At 41.3% G+C, this 23,035-nt stretch overlaps 1 long non-coding RNA gene across 1 annotated transcript; it reads right to left on the reverse strand.

Annotated features, from left to right (window-relative positions):
• Nucleotides 1-961: 961 nt before the first annotated feature.
• On the reverse strand, nucleotides 962-23,033 carry LOC143840156 (uncharacterized). The gene is made up of 2 exons (XR_013232052.1): nucleotides 22,891-23,033; nucleotides 962-1,598 (listed from the first exon to the last, which is right to left on the reverse strand). It is a non-coding gene; the product is annotated as an uncharacterized LOC143840156 (long non-coding RNA).
• Nucleotides 23,034-23,035: the final 2 nt, after the last annotated feature.

The following is a 23,035-nucleotide window of genomic DNA, read 5'->3' on the forward strand; positions in this document are numbered from 1 at the left end:
TCATATCCAATCAAAAGACAACTTGTCTGTCCATGGAACTAGTCTCTGAATTTAAGTAGCCATTGATGGGTTCATGTAAAGAATTAGATATATTTATTGTGTTTTAAGAGCCTCTTGTGGCGCAGAGTGGTAAGGCAGCCACCTGAAAGCTTTGCTCATGAGGCTGGGAGTTCGATCCCAGCAGCCGGCTCAAGGTTGACTCAGCCTTCCATCCTTCCGAGGTCGGTAAAATGAGTACCCAGCTTGCTGGGGGGGTAAACGGTCATGACTGGGGAAGGCACTGGCAAACCACCCCGTATTGAGTCTGCCAAGAAAACGCTGGAGGGCGTCACCCCAAGGGTCAGACATGACTCGGTGCTTGTACAGGGGATACCTTTACCTTTACCTTTATTGTGTTTTAACATTTTATTCTGTGAACCGCCACAGGTTCTTAGGAAATGCGGCAGTATATATATCAAAAAAATAAATAAATCAAAATAAATAAGATGGAGCTCTGTTGAGAATTAGATATATTAAGGTTGACAAATAGGTAATTCTTAAATTGTTTTCAATTTATAAAGTTGGTGGCTTTAAAACATATTCCAGTTATTACACCTTCATTCAGCATGGACCTACTTGCTTTCGCAAATGAAGTGAGGTTCCTAAACGACTTGGCCATGGCCCTTAAGAAAAGCTATATGCAGTTGATTCTGTGTAATCATAACTGGTATTTTCTATAGTTCATGGTCATCCTGAGCAACAGAGCAAGACAAGCAAACAAACACCAGATCATTATATAAACAGGGAAGTTTATTAGTCACTACAGATTCCATAGTATTTAACTCAAGAGTATGGTTGTCAGCCAAACTGGAATGTGACCAAAACACTGGATCTATTTTTACACTCTGCCCACACACATTCCTTTTGCATGTCATTTGGTTATGGGACTTGTCACTTCTTGTTCAGGGTGTCTTGTAGGATGCTTTTTGTCTCTCTCTCTCTCTCTCTCTCTCTCTCTCTCTCTCTCTCTCTCTCTCTCTCTCTCTCTCTCTCTTTTGATTGTATAAACACCCACATAATTCCTACAGCAAAAAAGGCTAGAGGAAATTTTTCTGTGTAATACATAGGGCTGACAGATCGGCAGCCTTGTTTTGCCTTTAGCTTGATGGGGACCAAGTATTAGCAGCACCACAAGGGGTGCAGAGGATTATTAATAAATCACATACTTCCAGAGAAGTGAGAAATCCATCTCCTCCCATGACTGCTTCTCCCTCTCTTTTTAGTAGGAACCTCTGTCCCTAGCCCTTAGCTACACCAGATTTAAAAGCAAAACTATTCTTTGGGTTGCCAGTTTGGTAACAGTGTAGACATTTGCATGTCAGAGAACACACTGATACAATGTAGAACAGGCCACACAATACAGATACAGTCAGATACAGACACTTTTTATAATCTAAGTTACACTTGTCCATGGTTTCCACACAACCTTTTTTTTCTGCTGTCCTGCGACCTTAATGTCCAACATAACTCTTTAGCTGTTCTTGTTTACATCCGTATTTGTGTAGCTTTTTATCCTGTCATTCCTGGATCATACATCCCGAGAATAATACAGAAGTTTTCTGCAAAACACAGATGATAAACATAAGCTTCTTCTTGCAGTTACTTATTTACTTATTTAATTTATCATATTCTTCTCTTGTTGAGTCAGGCCACTGGTCTATTAAAGTCAGACCGATTCCACATGAGAAATTTTTCCTGGATAGCCTCTCATTGCTCACGGGTTTTGGTGCCGCTTCCACATGACATCAGCAGCAACCTGACGCTCTGCAGTGGGTGGTGCAAAGTTTTGTCAGATTTGCTCCATGATGAGGGAAATCGCCAAATACCGATTTCCCACTGCAAGTCATGCTGCAAATCAGGGCACAAACAGGGACAAGCCTGCCTGGAGGGAGAAACATGAGACAACCTCGATAGAGTTTTGCCCACCCTCCTCTCTCCATTTCTTGCTTGAATTTTTTTTTAAAATGGTATGGTCCACATTGCTACAGGACCACAAAACAACATGCCCTCAGTAAAAATAAAATGTTCTCTTTAATGTGTATGGGATCAGGCAACTAAAATGCATTCCTATTTGTTTTCCGGCAGTGTGGTGTGAATGGGGAAGGATGGGGGTATGTGATCCAGCAGCCCTCTCCCTATAAGCTTGGCATTTATACTCTTTATTTTAAATATTTATTATGAATTCAAACAATCATCAGCCTATCACAATTCTACCCAAACATATAGAGAGACCATTATACAAAGAATCCCAAAAAGCTATCTAAGGAATGTGGAAGGGCAATTTTTTCTTTAAAATGTGGAATTTCCCCAAAGCAATGCAGAAGTGTATTTTTAAAATTAATTTTGGTACTGGTGGGGAGGAGTTTGAGTCCCCCAAACAACTGCTGTGAAGGGATTGGTGGCTTGCGTTGATTGACAACCGGAGGAGTGGGGGGAGAAGTTCAGGGTGTCAATGCTTCCTGCTTCTCTGCCGCCTCATCAAGAGGCAAAAAGCCATGATGAGACAGCAGGATAATGCAGGAGGGGTCTCCCATCAGGAAGTGTGCAAATGTGTGGTTTCCTGTTGCGTGTTTGCAAACAGGAGGCAGCATGCATTTTACAGCTCCGTGTGGAATTGGTCACAGTATTATCTAGGAAGAGAACTTTCAGAGTTTTTGAATTGGAGAAGCTGCAAATTGAACCAAGAACTTTCTGAATGAATAAATGATCTATCACTGAGCCACAAACTTATTCCAGGATTGCAAAGTATGTGAAACTGGTTAAAGAAGAATGGCTGATGGAACATGCATTTGGTGTTCTACAAAAGGCAAAGCCAGTGCCACTGAGCACATTACAATGGCTGGTGTTCATTAATATTTTCATGATGCTGTACATGCGTGGGAGGTGATTTGCAATACATTTCCGTATGCTTCACATAGAAGCAATTCCGTAACTGATGTTTATAATCACCTGACACACACAGGACGTTCAACAGCTGACTACTGTTTTGGGTACTACTCTTCATGAGTGGGTGTGGTTGAATTTCATTGATGCCTTGAATTAATTACCAAAATTATTGGGCACAGCATACTCATCTCTTCTTTTGAACACAATAATTTAGTTTGTTTATTATTTAGGCTCTTTATTTTACAGTACTAACATAACAATCTAGTCCTCCTGCTTCATCTGCTGAGCAAGACAGGTTAACAACCAGAACTCCTTTGTGTCAGTGAGACACAAAACGATGCCAGGGCACTGAAATTATGCTGGCACAGAAATACCATTGTGCCAGTGACTGGCTGCATCAAGGAAATCCCTCTGCTGACGGAACACTGACTACACGAGGCAGCTGGGCAGCAGTGGGGAGGGGGGGAGAGCTTAGTTGGTATCTAGTACTCTCAGAGGTTGCTTGAAAAATAGCTGTAAAAATAGTAAGCAAAAGATACAGCACAGCTCACTTATACATAATGGGTTTTAACCTTAGGAGCACAGAGACTCCAGGAGCACTCCGGTTGTAATTACATGAGCCCGTACAATCTTCAACATTAAATACATCACATGCAATTGAGTGGCCACATTCATGCAAAACAAGCCTATCATTTTCCACATGACATCCCAAGTGTAGTTGTTGATGAGGCAGTGCAGTGCTTGAGGGACAGCAGTGCCTGGCAAGTCAGCAATTATCCATAAGCAGCCAAAAGTTATTGTGCTTCACCAGACTCTCACCAAGGGGCAGTGAGTGCTAAAAATATGTCCAATGCACACCCTTAGGTTGTACTAGGAGTGCTTGTCTGATGTGATTATTATGGACATAAAATGCCACCCAACAACTGTGTGTGTGACATATAAATATACTACCAAATCACAAGTTTATTTAGGACACACTGAGGTATCGCAAGGCTAAATCTCCAGAGGAATACATCCTTATTTTATTCTGATAAATTAATGCAATCAATTATGTCCAAGTTTTCAGACTCATTCTCTAATGGCATTGCTCTCTCTGTCTTACAGGAAGGTATTTCTTACTCTGAGTTCTTAGCCTCTGAATTCTTCATTGCAAAAAAGAAAGAAAAGAAAAAAGGGAAATGATAAAGAGCTCATTGCTTTGCAACCCAAGCTGAGAGAACGAGGTTGTGGGAAGAGGAGGGAAATTAGCCGTGTTCCTGCATCTCAGCAAGTCTGGGAGATGGCAAGGTTCCCAGTGTGGGACACCAGAAGAAACTAAGTTATATCAGCTGCAAATGGATTTCTGATTCCTTCCCTTTAATTTACTGAAGGTTAGTTGGGGGTCATCATCTGGACATAAAATTGGGGTCACTGTGGGTGGGCAAGTAGTTGTGAGTTTCCAGCATTGTGCAGGGATTGGACTAGATGATCATGGAGATCCCTTCCAACACCATGATTCTATGGCTGCCAAATAAGTCCTTCTTGCAAACAAGACATGAACATCCAGTTTAACTGGCTGCTGAACACCTCTGGTGGATGAAAAATAAGCTGATCTGGCAGGTGTCTGAGCATCCTAACCATGAACCAAGAAAGGCCATCTCAAATTTGCCCTCAACTGTGAACTAACAACGTAGCCTAAGGCAAACAGCTGCTTGTCTTACAAATCTGCTGTAACAATTGTATGCAAGGGACACTGGACTCTCCAAATATTAAACACTGCAAGGATTTCTTTAAAATGCACACTACACAGTTTCCATTCTTACCCTATAATGAAGAAGTAAGTTTAGAAATAAGTATATTTTCCACATGAATATATTTGGCTTAAAAAATACCTGTACTGTTCAGAATTGAACCAAAAAGCTATTTCTAATAAATGGTCAGTTCAAAATATTTTTTCAGTACTTGAACAGCAATAGCCAAGATAATGAAGGCTGAAACCAGATCAGCAAATGTACTCTCAGTAAATGGGATGGAAGCAAAGAAAGCTGCAAAATCAATTTAATTGTAGGGATGATACAGAATGAATCAGCAAAAGCCAAGTATTTATGGCTACACTGGAAGATCTTTACTGCTGCCTGATTTGGAATCTAAAATCCAGAAGCTTAAAATATCACAATTGAAATATTATCTTTCTTCAAAAGAAAAAGAGAACACTCCATGAGGTAGGGTGAATAATAGTAGAAAACCTGAATGGAAAAAAGTGGTATAACATTTACTAGCACTGCCATACACAAGAGAACCCTAGAAACAAACTAAAGAGTACAGCACATAGAAACATGTGAAACACTTATAAAATGGCTGAAACCCCTGGAATATGTGCAGGAAGATCCAAGCAAAAGTTGAAGTTACATTTAGGACAAACGTATGACTTAAGTAAAAACTGTCAAAATTACATTCTATGATACCTTTGAGTCACATATATGAAAAGGGAATGGACTGAGGTTTTATTGGGCTGTAGAAAGAATTGGGAGAACTTTGGTATGGAGATATGCCTATCTACTCTTTGTTTGCCTAAGAAATCTACAAAAGATAGGAAGACCATTAGCCAAGTTGAAGAATGACAGCCTCACTAAGGTTTCTAAACTTACAATATAAAATACAATATTCTTTTTTCAAAAAATGTGCACATAATTAGGAAGGATTAATTAAATTCATTTTGCCATCAAGTGACAGGTGACTTAAAGGCAACCCTATGGGGTTTCCAGGGCAAAAGTTGTTCAGAGGTGTTTTGCCATTGCCTGCCTCCACTGCAAGTCTTAGTGGTCCATTGCTTCCTTAGTAGTCTCCCATCCAAACAAACACCAGGACTGATCCTACTTAGCTTTTAAGATCTGGCTAGTCTAGGCTATTCAGGTCAGGAAAGCATTGAGTTAGATAAAATAATATAGGATATTTAAGAATAGGAAATTAATTTGAAATACCTCATTTTGTTTAGTTTGTTGCCAATCTTATTTTACATTTTTGGGGGGTGGCGAAACAATCTACGTTAACATGTCCAATTAACTGTAACATTTAAAAAAATTGTGACAGCCTTGTGAAGGTTTCCTGTCCCAAAATCTCATCCAAGTCAGTGTGGAAAACATCCTAAGCAACCAAGAATTGTGTAGGCCTTTGTAGACTAATAACTCTTGTTCAGATCTATTAATAAGAAACATGCTTTCTTAATTCCTGCCATTCTTCACCTTCAAAAAGCATAAGCTTTTGAGAGTCAAAGCTCTTTAATTAGATACATACCTAAGAAAGGGAACTTTGTCTCTTGAAAGCTTAAGCCCAAAAAATCTTGTTGGTCTCCCAAGAGGCTTCTGGATTCAAATCTAGCTGTTCTGCTGCAGACCAAGTTCGCTATCCTCTGAAACTGTCAAAAAAGTATGTGCTCAAAAAGAAAGCACTTTGTTAATTATTGTGCCAATAGGACTGCCATCCTTTACCCTGGTGGGCTTTTCATACTTTTAAAAATCTATCTTTCCTTCCTTCCATCTATTAGGGTTGCTAGGTGTACCTTTCTAGCACCCAATGGAAGAATTGATCTGTGATCTGCTGTTGCATTGATGCGGTCACTTCCGGATTTGTGCTGGAAGTGATTTTGTGCGTCAAGGTGATACTGAAGAGCCCCCTCCCCTCTCATTTCCCCTACTGTACTGTCAAGTGGTGGCAAGGATGAGGGGCAGGCTAAGGAGTCTGCCACTATACCTACCTTTTACGCTTCTTGTTTTTTTATTCTACCCTTCTTCTGGAAAGAAAAAAAAACATGATGGATCTGTGGCCACCCAGCAAGCTTTATGACTGTACAAGCATTTGCTTCCAGGTCTCATAGACCCTTGCTGACCTCTACACCAGCGATCCCCAACCTGTGGGCCGCGGACCACATGTGATCCTTCGACTAATTGGAGGTGGGCCCCAAAGGATGCCTTCTCCCCCCCCCCCGGTCCTTTACTTCATCCCCCCCAGCCCTTTACAACACACTTCATTGTTGTGGCGTGTCTGTATCTTATTTTGAAGGGATGTTTAAACATTACCATAGCGATCAGAGAGCGCTAGGGCAGTGGTTGAGAGTAGAGGAGTAAACTACCCCCCCCCACCGGGCCTCAGTAAAAGGCGTTGAGTGGTCCCCGGGGAGTGGTCCCCGGCGTTGAGTGGTCCCCGGTAATAAAAAGGTTGGGGACCACTGCTCTACACCATACTAGCCCCCCTTTAATGTCTGCAAGATGAAATGCATACTGGGTGGAGGAGAGAGATGAACTCCTCCTTGTTACAGAACTGATTACAGTACAAGAATCCAGCCTGGGAAAAAATTGAGCTCTATTGACAGTGCTTTAAAAACAACACTCCAGTACAATATTGTATTCTCTGATGCTTTATTTACTTAGAATATTTATAACTTATTCCCATATCTATTCATGTTTTCTCTCCTACAGTACTTTACACAACACATTTGTTGCAAGCAAGAGCTATTTGCAAGAGAAGCCTTCTTCCATGATATAAGCTTTTAAAATTGAAGCCCTATAATTCGATACAGGGGAAAAAGCTTTCAACTGGAAATCATTAGTCTGATTTTTTTAGTATCATTCTCTATGTGATTCTGAGTAAAGTGAAGATGTCATCTCGTCAGCCGACATTTTGCTCATTTACATCAGAAAGGAGAGGTCCAAAAGGACCTTTCCACATGCAGAAAACAGCCCTTCTGCTATACTGTTACATTTTTAAAAAGTGAAAGCAAATCCTAAAAGATTATTTTGCTTGCTCAGATGGTCATGAAAGGTGTTTTGTAAACAGACGCATGAGAACCACCTGTTACATCAACTGTATGCATCCTGTGCAAACATCTGTAGAAATCACTAATGCCTCTTTTATTTCTACTGATGTTACTTTGAGATCAACCCAGTCTTGTCTTATTTTCTTGTTTCAGTACAATTCATTAGCGATGCTCCCTGATAAACCCATCATTTTTTTCTGCAGTTGTGAACTGGCAAACGCAAGTCATTTCTGATGTCTTCTTACCACAGAACCAGTTGTTTACAAAGCCATGCATCTGGTGTCAGCTTTGAGAAAAGGCAAAATAAACAATTACATTAATTAAAAATGGCTTTACTTGCCTTACATCGTGCCACTCAAAACCACTTGTTCTATAATAAATAGCATTCACTTCACCAAGCCCTTGAGGATAGTGAAGTAGATTACACTGTCCATGTGATGCAACCATACAGCTTTTCTTACATGTGTAGGGAATGCCATTAGTGGAAAAATTACTTTTGCATATGAAGATTGAAGCTTCTTCGGTGTTGGAATGGGAAGCTCCTATACAGATAACAGTCACTTTGTCCTCAACAAATGTCTAAGTGGAGAATGGGGCAAAATACATTTTAGCATCAGTTCGGTGAGATTTTGTTTACTTATTAAGGACATTTTACCGCACATTCTGTCAGAAAACCAGGATGAGGCAGAAACCTGTTTTGTGTGTGTGTGTAAAATGTATTTCAACAAGAAGGAATCAAGGGAGATTACCAATGTCCAATATTCCATTATGTATCACTCCTGAGACTTGGAATCATCATTTTACCTCTATCTCTGCAAAGCCCTCTGGATTTGACTCAGATGGGTTCTTCTAGTTGAGCCACCTGAGACTGACTTATGGCACCTGGTTCTCCCAGAGACGGTAGGCTTTTTAGTTGAGCAAATGTGATCAGGCAAGGCCCCGGGCTTGACAATACCAGTCAATCTCCTGAACGCCAATCTGGTATGGTGGAGTAATCTACTACCCCATACTTTTCACTCAAATGAATGTCTCAGGAACTATTGCTATAGGCTGGAAACATGCAGTCATAGTTCCTATATACAAAAGGGGGGGGGCAGGAATGATCCTACATATCATCATCTTATTGGCTTGTTGTCAACAATAGGTAAGGTATATGCAGCCTTTCTCTATTCCAAAGTTATGCTGGTTTTATCTGTTTTGCTGTGCTTAAGAGCTGTTTTATGCTTATTATTGACTTATTAATAAAGGATAGGAAAAAAGCACTGGAATTAATGCTGCTTTCTGCAACTGATAAATCAGGCCAATGATCTTGTCTGCTTTCATATTAGCTGAATTTTCCCACCTCGGGTTGTAATTCTTTGGCACAAGGTCTGACAGAATACCAGGAACTGTCTTTGGACAGATTTTTGTTTGACAGTTTACTTTGTCCAGGGGTGTGGCAGGTTGTTAACTGCAGAGGGGCTCCCAAAGATCATGTGTTGATAGGGTGTCCCAGTACTAAAGCAGAGGCTTTCCACTTTGAGTTACACCAACTTCATATATGTATGCTCAACACCATATTTTATCCAGGACCAAATAACTTCTAAATAAGCTTAGATCCTACTTAAGACTTTCCTTGGGCACAACATGGAGGAACAATTTTGCACAACTCTCCCTTCTTGCAGCATCCCCCAGGAATCCTGAGGGATGGGGGACTTCTTGAAATAGCTTGGGAAAAGTCCTAGGACACCTAGAAAGGAAGAATTGGTGAAATTTACCCACCCACAGAAAGGCTACTCAGGATCCAAACAGTTGACTATAAAATAATGCTTAAAAACACACTTGAACTGTTTTAGAATAATTAATTTCAGCTATCTAAAGACATTACTGGATACAAAATAAAAGTAAATATTTAATGGATAATTCAACAAGTAAATTATAAATGCTAGGAGTCAAAGAGATTACTGTATCTACAAGGGCAATTAACTTTGGGTCTGTTTACATGTTGCTAGAGCAGTCTACATTAATAGTGTGATTTACTGAATATGCCTTTTAATCCTTTGTACTCATGCCTCTTTGTACATTTACTGAAACTATGTACACTTGTCAGAACAATACCATTTGAAAGTTTTTGCTTTAAAGTAATTGTACTATGTACAAAGAGTCAAGGATTCATCAAAAGTAGAATACATATATCAGAATTTTCTTCTTGTGACCTTCCAACTGAATTCTCAATATTAACTGACTGACCAAGAGATGCAGTAATTTATTTTGCTTGAGTAAGATGTTTTTATTTCAGGCAACTGTGATGGAGATAAACTTAATTGCAAGCTATAATACAGTGACTCTTGAACTTAGGAAAACACTGTTTTGCAAACACTTAAAATGTGACTCACTGTCATCATGAACAAAAGACGCTGCCTTTGATGCTGAATCACAAAGGGATTAACTGTGTCATTAACTGTCATTAATGTACAACTTGCATTGTGGAAGAGATGGAGGAGATTCATTTACAAGAAATACTGATTTGTCCACTAATAGGCAACAGCAGATTGAATAGCTATGTCCCTACTCAACCTTCCTGTTCCTACTACTTTGCTTTGCCTTGTCCTGCTTTGTGTTTGCACTTTTCCGATTCTTCTCTCACACTAATTTCCCTTCTTTTTACTTCTTTTTGCCCCCAGTTTCCTGTTGTTCCTACTCAGCTATTGCTACTCTAAGACAAATGATGAAAACCAGCATTGTTGGAAGAAATAAGGAATATACCTACTAGCCACCATTTGTGAAAAAGGCATTGACATGAACAATGGATGAAGCCTTATACCAATTCAGAATATTGGTCAATTTGCCTTGGAGTTAGACAAGATGAGATAGAGTCACAAACCATTTTGTCTTCAAAAAGTTAAATTACTGTCACATGGATATGGCTTAGGACACATGGGTATAGAAAAGGAGGTTTAAGTGTTCTGTTACTACAAGATTATGCTAATGAACCTCCCCATGCCTTATTAATTCTTCAGACATAACACATGGAAAGAATACCTCATTGTTTGCCATGTTTTGTTTCTGTAAAAGTATTGTCAGGCCAGTTTTGATTAGAAAAAATGTGCATCAATTAATGGATGGAAGGATTTCTGCCTTATTTGTGTGACCCTGATCCAAATGTGGCCTCGCTGTTACTGTAATTTTGTTTTGTGGAAAGCCTGCTTGGTGTAGTGGTTAGGAGTGGGGACTTCTAATCTGGCGAGCTGGGTTTGATTCCCCACTCCTTCCCCACACGCTGACAGCTGGGTGACCTTGGGCTCCCCACAGCACTGATAAAACTGTTCTGACCGAGCAGTGATATCAGGGCTCTCTCAGCTTCACCCACCTCACAGGGTGTCTGTTGTGGGGAGAGGAAAGGGAAGGTGATTGTAAGCCTCTCTGAGACTCCTTCGGGTAGACAAAAGCAGCATATAAGAACCAACTCTTCTTCTTAAATGATACTGGAAAATCCAGTCAAGATCTCCCAATGTATTGTCTGTTTTCAGCCCCACTACTGTACTCTGACAACGTCTGTCTGAGGTCTCAGCAATAGAAAGGAGTTTCCCAATACCTACCACCTGGTTGAGGTGCCTGGCTTATGGCACCTGGTTCTCCCAGGGACAATAGGCTTTTAAATCAAACAAATGAAATCAGGCAAGGTCCCTGGGCCTGACTTAAATTGTCAACCAGAATATCATGTGGACCCTTATCAAAAACCTTAATGGAATCAAGTTAAAATATGTAATAACTCTTTCAGAAAAGAAGATAAGCAAGTCTGACATGGCTTGTACTTGAGGAAACCATGTTGGCTCTTAGCAATCAAAACCATATTTTCTAAATGATCAAGGACTATTTAAAAACCTTTCCACAAATAGGCAGCATACAGATGGGTTGAATGTTACCTGGATAGAAACATATTTCAGGGGTGACAGCCAGAGAATGGGCCCTGGGCACCGTACAGCTGGGTCAGAAGGGAGCCACAGAGGCTGTGACTCATGCCCTGCCTGCAGCAGAGCTTCCAGTGGTCCTATGTGCCCTCCACCCATGCTTGATGTCCTGCAGGTGAAGGATTGCAGAACAATGGTAGTGGCCTGTCCAGATACTGTGGACCTATGGGGGGTGTGGCACTCCTCCACAATGGCCTGCCACTCAAGGGCCATCCAGACCAGCACAAACCCCCATGGCCTCAGGTCTATGGCATCCACCTGGGCCCACCCTATTGCCTAATGTTCTGGCACCTTCCCCCTGGCCTACCCTCTAAACTGATGGGGGGACTCGCAGCCCTAGACAACTGACCCCTCCACTGCTGCCCATGGGAAAGGTGTCAGGACATAAGACAACAGGGTGGACTCAGTCAGTTGCTAGGAACCTGAGGCAGGTTGCACCATTCTACCCAACAGCCACCCAAGCCAGTGCAAACTCTCATGGCTTTTCATCTGGATTAATGGGGGACCTTATACCCTGAGGTGGTCGGATCCTCTGCTGCCACCAAGGAAGAAGGTGTCAGGCAACAGGGCAGACCCAGGGCACAAACAACCAGGGAGGCATTTCTTTTGGGCAGTTACAGACTTCAGCTCACCACCCCACCCCTGTATCACCAAGCCCTGTTCAGCTGCCCAAGTCACATAATTAGCTAGATACGCCACTATACTTGGATCTTCCTTTTTCTCCTTCCTGAAGATGGGGACAACAATTGCTCCCCTCCAGTCTTCTTGCACTTTACCTTTTCTCCAACAATTATTTTTAAAATATAATGGCCATAGACTCCAAAATTACATAGCGGGTTATTTAGTACCCTTGGATCCAATTCATATGGCTATGAGGACTTGGTTTCATTTATCCACTCCATGCCTATCCAGACATCATGAATTCTCTTTTTTCCAGGTTGAGTAATATCTCCCTTGCAAGAGGAGACTGAAGCAAAATGAGAATGTTGCAGTCTTCCTCTCTCTTCACCATCTGCTTAAATTCTACTTTCCTCTTGCCATAATGGGTCTACCACTTTTTTTTCCTTTGAACATAACCAAAGAATCCTTGTTTGCTGTATTTATTATCTCTCACTAGTCTAAACTCATGCTGAGCTTTAGCTTTTCTAACACTCCCTACAAGCACCGAATAGTTGTTTATATTCATCATTAGTTATATGGCCCTCCTTCCATTTCCTGAGTCTTTTTAATTCTCAGATCCATAGTAAGCTGCTTATTTAGCCACCCTGCACAATGCAGGAACTCACCACTACCTGTCCACCCACACTGACCCCTATTTTAGTCATTATTATTATTATATTATTATTATCATCATCTTTATTTGGATTTATTACTAGCCACTCTCTGCAAGCCCTCCACCAAAAATCTCTAAAATCCAACTTAGCCTCTTGAACTCTCTTCTCCTTAAGTAATTCTGACCATTGGATTCTACCGAGCATAAATGTATGTTTATTAAAATTAGCTTTTCTAAAGTCCATTATTTATTTATATATATATAAATGTATGTTTATTAAAATTAGCTTTTCTAAAGTCCTATATATATATATATATATATATATATATATATATATATATATATATATATATATATATATATATATATATATATATATATACACACACACACACACACACACACACACACACACACACACAGCTTTTTCATTTCTCCAAGAGCCAGCTTAGTGTTGTAGTTAAGAGCAGTGGCCTCTAACCTGGGGAGCCAGTTTTGATTCTCCACTCCTCCACATGCAGCCAGCTGGATGACCTCAGGCTAGTCACAGTCCTGTTTCAGCTCTTCTCACAGAGCAGTTCTGTTAGAGCTATCTCAGCCCCACCTACTTCACAGGGTACTGTTTTGGGCGTAGGGGTTGGTGAAGGAAATGTGATTGTAAGCCACTCCCATAAGGTAATGAAAAAAAAAGGGTGGGGAAACTTCTTAAATTCCAACATTACATAGCTGCTACTATCCAAGGTGCCCACTACTTCTACCTCATCAACCAATTCTTCCCTGTTGGTGAGAATTAAACCCAAGACAACAGACTCTGTTTCCTTCTCTATCTTATGGAAAATGAAGTTATCAGCATGACAAGTCAGAAATTTATTTTTAGCAGAGTTTGACTTCCAACAGATATTTGGGTAGTTGAAATTTCCCATGATCACTGTGTCCAGTCTCCTTGAAAACTTTGTAATCTGGCCTAAGAGTGTCTCATCCAACTCTGGGTGATAGCAGAACCCTACCACAATATGACTGGTCTTTCTTACCTCTTTTGTTTTTACCCAGAGAATCTCAACTGACCTTCCATCCTCAATTCATCTATTTTATCACAAGTATACTCATCAATAAAATGTAATGCTACTCATTAAAAAAAACCAAGTACTAATACTCCAGTCTTGGGATGAGAAAGTTGGCAACGCAATTCACTTGCAGGAATGTTTCACACTTGTATGGAGACAGATGGGGCCAGCAGCAAATGGTGGGGTAGGAGCCACTGATCACTTACATAGACAGTTTTCTTTCTCCTATATTTTTGTGAACTGCAACTGAATTCAAGGGGACTGATTGGCTGTTTTGGCAAATAATTATCATACGGCTGTATTTGGATGTGTGACACAGTTTACTAATTTAACAGAATTAATTTTTGCTTTATATTCCCACTGTCATGATGGTAGTTCATAGTCTGAGGAAGAGTGCAAGCATTCAAAAGCTCACACCTTGAATAAATCCTTGTTGGTCTTAAAGATGCTACTGGACTCTGATTTTATTGTAATACTTCTGTCATCCCACCAAATTTCAGTAATGACTTCTAGGTTAGAGTCCCCTTCATATATCAGGGCTTCACGTTCCTCCTGCTTGCTTCCCATGCTCTGATAGGTCGATAGATTAAGTATCTTATTCTCAAATATATCAACTGTGTTATATCATTCCAGATATGAGTACTTCTAGTTACTTTTCTAGTTAAAACACGAGTTCATTTACATTGTAACTATGGTGGAAAATGAAGAAATGCAATACATAATATAAATACTATAAAATCTGCCTTCGTCTTTGGTCAGTATTAGGTCAAATTTTAACCAAAATGATCATTAAATTAGAAAATAAAACAGGATTAACTAAAATCATATGTAAATGCTGGACTAGCACAACTGCCATCTGCAGAAGAAACTCTGACTCATTAATTTAATGCATATGCTTGAACCAGATCCAGAATTTAACAGTTGTGTTTATATGATAAATTAGATGGTAACTTGACATGCCTCATGAATCACACGATACAGAATCACAAATAGAAATATCCCCCATGATTCCCATATCTTTCCCCCCCCATTTTATAATCCTGTGAACTTTATTGACTGATTGTTAAAGAACTCATATAACAAGTCCAGACCCATTGGTATTCAACTACAACTGGTCACAACCTGAAGACAGTAAACTTCCAGTGCAAGGACAGCCACTTTCCTTAAGAATCTGGATGTAGCCTTCCTCAGAAGACCTGAGACAATGTCTTTTCATCTTCTCCTTTATCAAAATATGCATTTCCCTCCTCTTTGTCCAGCCTTCCAAGGAAGCCTCTTTCTGTTCCTTCATTTTTTGATAATAAAGCTAATCCAAGACTCACAAATTTGAAGCAGTGATAAACAGGTTAGTATAAGTAAGTTAAGTATATTTTAACTATTTTTCCTGAATATATTTGAATTGTCAACAGCAAAAATGACAACAATAATGAAAATTAATGCAATACTCATTAAAAGCACAGGCAGATATCAAATGAGGCTGAAACACTTGCCACACCCATGCATCCCACTCCAGTCTCTCTTTCCATTACTGCTTCCTAAAGTCAATCCAAATAAGAAATTGAGGCAGCAAGGAATCAGAAGAGGGATGGTTTCAAGAACAGCCTTGGAAATCTATGACAACCAATATGAGTCAAGAGTTAGTACATCTTAGCTAAGATGGGTGCATCCTTATCTAGTTTTTAAAAAGGATGCTTGTTCAATGCAGTCCAGTCTAGTACAATCCAATCCCAAGCTACTTCAGCCTGACCCTATTGATGTCAGTGAGCGGAGTCTGGAGTACTTTTGCATTGGATTGCACTGTTCATTTCTCATAGAAATGTAGGGCTACATTTTGAAAGTTATTTTTAACCAGAATATGTAATATTTTTGCACACAGCGGGACATACAGAATGTGAATCTGGTAAACACATTTTGCAAGTATCCATATCGCCGAGATATACATGCCAGAGGGGTAGAATCCACTGCAGCTTCCAGCTGAGCAAGCTCAGATATGTACAGCAGACCTGACTATACCCTCTACAATGTACCTCAAGCAATATGAGCATTCCAGGATGCTTTCTCAGCTGGCGTTACACTCTGTCCAAGCAGATAAACTTCCTTAACAAGTATGCCATCCCTGGCAACAATCATCATCCACTGTCACTGTGATAAAAACATGAAGCCGAACTGAGCCTGAAGAACTGCCATAACTTGCAAGTCATCAAGATTAGATGCTTATGTGGCATCAATTAAATAGTTTTTTTTAATGTGTATATTATATATTACATTTTGTATTGCAGCCTAGTCCTAAGGGCGTTTACTAGGACATTCTTGGAATGAAAAATAACCATAGCTAAGCATGGAGGGTGCTCCATGTTTAGAATCTTCAAGGGTAGCATGTCCCTGAATACCCATTACTAGGGGCAACATCAGAGGCTGCTTTGCCCTCTGTGCCTCTGCTTGTGGGCTCCCTGGGACATCTTGTTGGGATCTGTGGGAAACAGGATGTTGAACAGAAGAGCTATTGGCCTAGTCTTGCAGGGTTCTTCTTACTTACCCCCCTAATTTCAAGAGGACATTCCTAAACAAGCATGCATGGCATTATAGCCTTGGTCTCACAATTAATTTTTCACCAGAAGGCATGTAACAATTTCTTCTGAGCAATTAACTTGCCACACTTGCTGCACAGCTACCATAGGCAGTGAGTGACACATATGTATACATAACTAGCTTATAAGACACTTGTAAATGATTTGTTCTTTTTTAATGAAAAAACCATATTGTGACAGGTTGCTATTAAGGCACTACATGAAGACTCGTATTCATCACAACTATTTGGGATTCTGTCTTCAGCTCAGGAGAAAGAAAAGGCCTATGTCACAGAAGGGAGCTTGTTAAAACATGAATCATACTCGAAAACCATTACATATGAATAACAGCCAGATCAAAATATGTGTTAGGCTGGAAAACCATTACATATGAATAACAGCCAGATCAAAATATGTGTTAGGCTGATAAAAACAAACAGTTTTTTTTAATAGTCCCATGAAATCTCATGACAGTTTGAATCCAAAATAATGGTGTGCAGTCAAGGCGAAATACAGTGTTCAGTGATTTCAGCAGAAAATGTGTATGCGTTTTCTTTCTCACCATAATACATGAGAGTAAAAGGAACTTAATTTTGGCTTGCTCATAGCAGTTGATATTCTTGAACAATACTATTCTCGAGTTCAACAGAGGCTGAAAGTACTACAGTCATAGAATCATAAGAGTTGGAAGGGTGATCCAGGTCCATCTAGTCCAACCCCCTGGGGAATAAGGGAAATTCACTACTACCTGCCCACCACACTGACTCCAATTCCCTGCCCAGATTACACCCACCCCCAAATACCAGAATCCCTAGCAAATCTACCCTGGAAGAAATTCGCCTTCTGATTCCAAAGTGGAGATCGGCATTTTCCTGGGCATGCAAGAAAGGGCCACAAGAGCCAAGCACCAACACAGTCCCTTCTGCCCCACATACAATCTGGCTAAGTTCACAGAACCAGCATTTCTTTGATGTGGCTATCTTGCCTCTGCTTTAAAACTTAGAATCATAGAACCATAGTTGGAAGGGGTCATGCAGGCCATCTAGTCCAACCCCCTGCTCTATGCAGGATCAGCCCTAAGCATCCAAAAGCATCCAAGAAAAGTGTGTATCCAACCTTTGCTTGAAGACTGCCAGTGAGAGGGAGCTCACCACCTCCTTAGGCAACCTATTCCACTGCTGAACTACTATGACTGTGAAAAAAATTTTTTCCTGATATCTAGCCTATATCGTTGTACTTGTAGTTTAAACCCATTACTGCGTGTCCTTTCCTCTGCAGCCAACGGAAACAGAATCCTGCCCTCCTCCAAGTGACAACCTTTCAAAAAAGAGGGCTATCATATCCCCTCTCAACCTCCTGTTCTGCAGGCTGAACATTCCCAAGTCCCTCAACCTATCTTCATAGGGCTTGGTCCCTTCCAAAGAAGGTGAACCCACCACCTCCCGAGGAAGCCTGTTCCATTGAGGAACTGCTCTGTTAGGAACTTCTTCCAGATGTTTAACTGAAAATTATTTTGAATTAATTTCAACCTGTTTGTTCTGGTCTAATCCTCAGGGGCAACAGAAAACGACTCTGTCCCATCTTCTATGTGACAGCCCTTCAAGTACTTGAACATGGCTATCATATCACCTCTTAATCATCTTATCTTTAGGCTAAACAGATCAAACTCCCCCAACATTTCCTCACATGTCTTGGTCTCCAAACACCTCACCATTTCTGTTGCCCTCCTCTGGATGCACTTGTTTGTCTACATACTTCTATAATTGTGGTGCCCAAAACTGAACACAGTACTTTAAGTGAGGTCTAATCAGAGAAGAGTATCAACTCACACAATCTGGACACTATCCTTCTTTTGATAAAGTTATACTGTATTTTTTTACTTGTATTGTAAGCTGCCATGAGATGACTTTGGTTGAGAGTGGTGGAGCAAAAATCTAAAAATAAATATATAAAATGAATGAATGAATGAAAATCTCATCTGACTTTTTAATTACGGAGTCATATTCACTGTATGGTTTACTAAAATCCCTAATTTTTGCACATAATACTAATGCTAATCTCCCTCATCCTATAAAATTAATTTGTTTTTTCATACCTAACTGCAGAACTTTACATTTATTACTATTAAAAATTCATTTTATTCATTCTAGCCCAGTTTTCCAGCCTTTCAAGATCATCCTGTATCCTTTTTATGTCTTCTGCTGTGTTTGCTACCTCTTCTCAGGACATGTTTTTAGTTTGTACTTGAAGAACTTGTGGAGAAAAAATTGGGATGGGGGAATCCCAGAAGCCTTACTACCACTACCAAGAACATAGTAATATAACAACACAAACCACCTTTAGCCAGGATGAGAACTTCATTAAGGGGCTTTCCCCTTCTATTCACATAAAATGAAAATTTGAAATACTTTAAGTATTTAAGTTGGTCCATTAGCCACAGCTAGTGCTCACTAGCCTTGCATGTTGTATGAATTACATCCTGACTTTTCCTCCAGTGCATCTTTTACACAATTCAAAACACCAGCTAAGTTTTAGTAGAGTGGTAGCTCATAGAGCACAGGAGACCAAACTAGATATTTTTTGGAGGCAAAGCAGAATTTGAGTGCCTATGACCTTGTTCAGAAACTGAACATAGGTTATTTCCACAAGACATGGAAAAGGTGAGGAAGCAGGCAGGAGCACACCTGAACATCTTGTCCCAATGCCACTGGCTGCTGTCCTCATCCTGCCCCCGCCCCCGCCCCCACTCCCAATCAGAAGTGCTCAGGTACTGATGGCTGTAAAGGGCCTCTGGCAACCCAGCTACCTCCCCATTGATAACTAAGCTGTCGCTAATGGGGCACCACAGCTAAGCAATTTAACATGATCAGATTCATCTTTCTCTTTGCCTTTCCTACTAATTATGTGATCTTTGTCTTTCCTACTAGAGGATGAAGTGGCAAGAACATCCTATAGGATGCTGATGAGAGCCTAAGAGATGGCACTGAAGGCTGCAAAGAGGTATTTCTATGCAGCCTCCATTGTGTCCTGAAGCTCACACCCAGTCCAATTCAGTCCCTTACTGCCCTCGAAGAAAGACACTCAAATGATAGTCAATCAACTTTAAACTGTAAGGCCTTTGTGAACCACTTCATGGGCAAAATCTTGCTCATCTGCTGCAACTTTCCACCAAGCCTTAACAGTTAAGAGAACTGGAGGTTCTTTGGCCACCTTCAAGAGATAGTTTTGAAAACTTTAGGTGGCTTTCACACTGTGTATAGGTTGCTAGCTTCTATGAGGCCAACCATTTGCCCCCTTGACCTGTTTTTTTTTATGGCTCCTTAAATCAGATGATAAGATCTGGAAATTTCTCCAAGAAATGATTAATCTCTCTCTGTCTTCAGAGACATTCCCAGTGAGGATGAAGGATGCTGTGGTCCAGCCATTATTGAAGAAACAATAGCTGGATCCACAGGACCCAGCCAGCTATCACCCCATCTGGAGAAGGTAATTGAATGAGTGGCTCTGGACTAATTAACAGTATACCTAGATGAAGCATCAGTTTTGGATCCACTCCAGTCCAGTTTCCAACCTGGCCATGGGGTTGAAATGAATCTGATCATTCTGACAAATGACCTTCAAATTCAGATGAGCATTGCTTGTGTTTCTAGATCGCACAGCAGCATTTGATCTAGTAGAGGAGTAGTCAACCTGTGGTCCTCCAGATGTCCATGGACTACAATTCCCATGAGCCCCTACCAGCATTTGCTGGCAGGGACTCATGGGAATTGTAGTCCAAGGACATCTGGAGGACCACAGGCTGACTACCCATGATCTAGTAGATCATGAGATTCTGGCTCACTGCCTTGCCAACATGGGGAATAATGGCTGATCTCCTTTCCCCAAAATTGGGTTGCTATAAGGGAAGAACTATCATGCCACTGTCAACTCCAATATGGAGTGCTGTATGGTGCAATCCTCTCCCCAATATTATTTAATATTGGGCTTGAGTGTTATCAATATGACAGCCAGGTTTATCTTTTGATGAGCAGCCAGCTGAACATTCCACCCAACTCCTTGTACAGGTGCCTAGGAACAGTGATGGAATGGCTTCAACAAAGCCACTGAAGACAGAGGTCCTGTGGCTGGGAAGGAAGGGATGAGAAGTTCAAGTGTAACTTCCTTGTCTTGATGGAGTGCACTGGCAAACAACACAGACTGTCAGGAATCTGGGGTGACTTTCAATGCCTCCCTTTCTATGGAAGTATGGGTCACAAAAGTACCTCAACAGGCATTTTTCAACCTATGCCAAGTGAAGCAACTAGCACCCTACCTGGACCCAGAACACCTAGGCACAATGATCCATATGACAGTCACCTCCAGGCTAGATTATTGCAGCTCACTGTACACGGGTTTACTCCTGACCCTAACCTAGAAATTACAACTGGTCCAAAATGTGTCTGCCCGAGTCCGTACAAGGACACTGTGGAAAATCCACATTCGATTTGTTCTCCAGCAGCTGCACTGGCTGCCAGTTGAGTCCTGGATCAGGTTCAAGGTGTTGGTTTTAACCTTCAAGATCTAACATGGTCTGGAACTTGCATATCTTAGTGAACGTCACTCTGAATACACCCCCTGCATCAAGAGCACTTCGCTCAACTAGCTCCACTTTACTGATATTCTGTGGCCCAAGAGAAGTGTACCTGGCCTCAACCAGAGCCAGGGCTCCAGTCTGTTGGATTCAGTTGCCAACAGAGATCCAGGCCCTATGGGAACTTTCAAAGGAAAACAGCACTTTTCCATCGGGTTTAAGATAAAGGCCAAGGCCAACTCTTCTTGACATCTGTATGCCCCCCCCCCTGTTCTGTTCATCCCCGCCATCTTATGCCTGGCTGGTTTAAATTTGAACTCCCCCCAGGTATCCAAGATGGAGCATATTTGTTTTTAATGTATATGAAAATGATTTATATTTTTGTATGGAAAGTTAAACTGCTGTTAGCCACTCCAACACTGTTGAGGGGTGACATAGAAATATAAAAATATATAAATAAATAATGTATAGAATGGCAGTTGTAATTCTCATTACAAAATTCCTACTACATGTGGCCACTGGGATTGCCAAGTAAAATTGCAAAAATCCTGGCTGTATAAAATCTGTTTCTGTGCCCGGCTCTTCTGCCTACCTGTTGCGGTCTCTTATCAGTCTTGTTCATCATCATATCTGGTAAGTCTTCATGGAAGTCCTATACCGATTGATGACCATGACAAAGAGGATGTACAACAGTCATGTGAAACACTAATGGTTCAAACAGTAAGGATTTGCCTAACATTTATATACCGCTTAAATGTTTAAAGGACTATAAAACTAGCCAAGGATCACTTGGTGCATTTCAGGATTATCTGTGCCTGTAGATTGTGCATTTTCCACTGCTGAGCTTCCTATTAATTTTCTAGACACTAGAATCACATTTTCTTTAAAATCAGTAGCAGAGCTAATATTCTTATTTGCATTCAAATGTTGTTTTATAGTTTGATGGTTTAAATATTTGTTTTAGTAAACACAGTTTACATTCCTAACAAGCCAAACTAAAGCTGGTGTTAACTTCCTTGCAGCTTTAAAAGGGCGTTAGATAGATCCAAGGCTCAATGACTGCTGGTTACCATATTCACAGGGAGCAAACTTCTGAATACCAATGCTATTATTGGTACCATCAGGGAAAAGCCCTATTTATTGGCGGGCTTGACATATCAGTGGTTGGATCTTACGTTCTTATGTATCGGCATCCACAGAGAATCAGACCTGCAACAGCTTCTCTCTCGCTTATTTTGTGTGTGTGGATAGCCTGATGAAGAGTTCTGGAGAAGTCGCAAGCCGACTTGCAGCTTTGCAGGGCTTTCCTAAAGCTGCTGATAGGGCCCGGCTTCTGTTGTCGGTTCATTCCACGTTTGGAATACTTTCCCACCACCCGCTTCCGCGTTTTCCTCGGCGGCCCATGCTACAGTGTTTCCAGCCACATGGCCTACTTTCGGCTTCTCCCAGTTCCACGCGCCCGCCGGAGCCACCCACTTCCACCTTCCACCCGCCTGCCGCTCCCTGCGTGGACGGCTGGCGCCGTTCCATTCGGTCTCGGCCGCTCCCGAGGCGTCTGCGGGGTGTGAAAGCAAGAGAAAGGGCAGGCAGGCGCGTCAGGGGGAGGCCGGAGGACGAAGGCTGCACAGAGAACGGCGAGGTCGAGGGCGGACTTTTGTTTCCTGGGCAAGGCGAGAAAGGCCAGCACGGCGGCAGCCGACGCCTCAGGCTGTGTCCAACCCTGTAGGAAGGGGAAGGCGTGCAACAAACCTTTCAGGTCCTTCCACTTCCTAGACGGCGGGCGGCTGGGGAAAGGGAAGAGACCCAGTAGCAAGGGCGACGACGTCGCACGGGCAAGAGAGTAGAGCAGGTTCCCCCAGCCGGGTTGCCACCGCCGGGGCTCCTCCCTCCCCGT

This window comes from Paroedura picta, chromosome 6 (genome assembly GCF_049243985.1).
Source record: "Paroedura picta isolate Pp20150507F chromosome 6, Ppicta_v3.0, whole genome shotgun sequence".
Lineage (NCBI taxonomy): Eukaryota > Metazoa > Chordata > Lepidosauria > Squamata > Gekkonidae > Paroedura > Paroedura picta.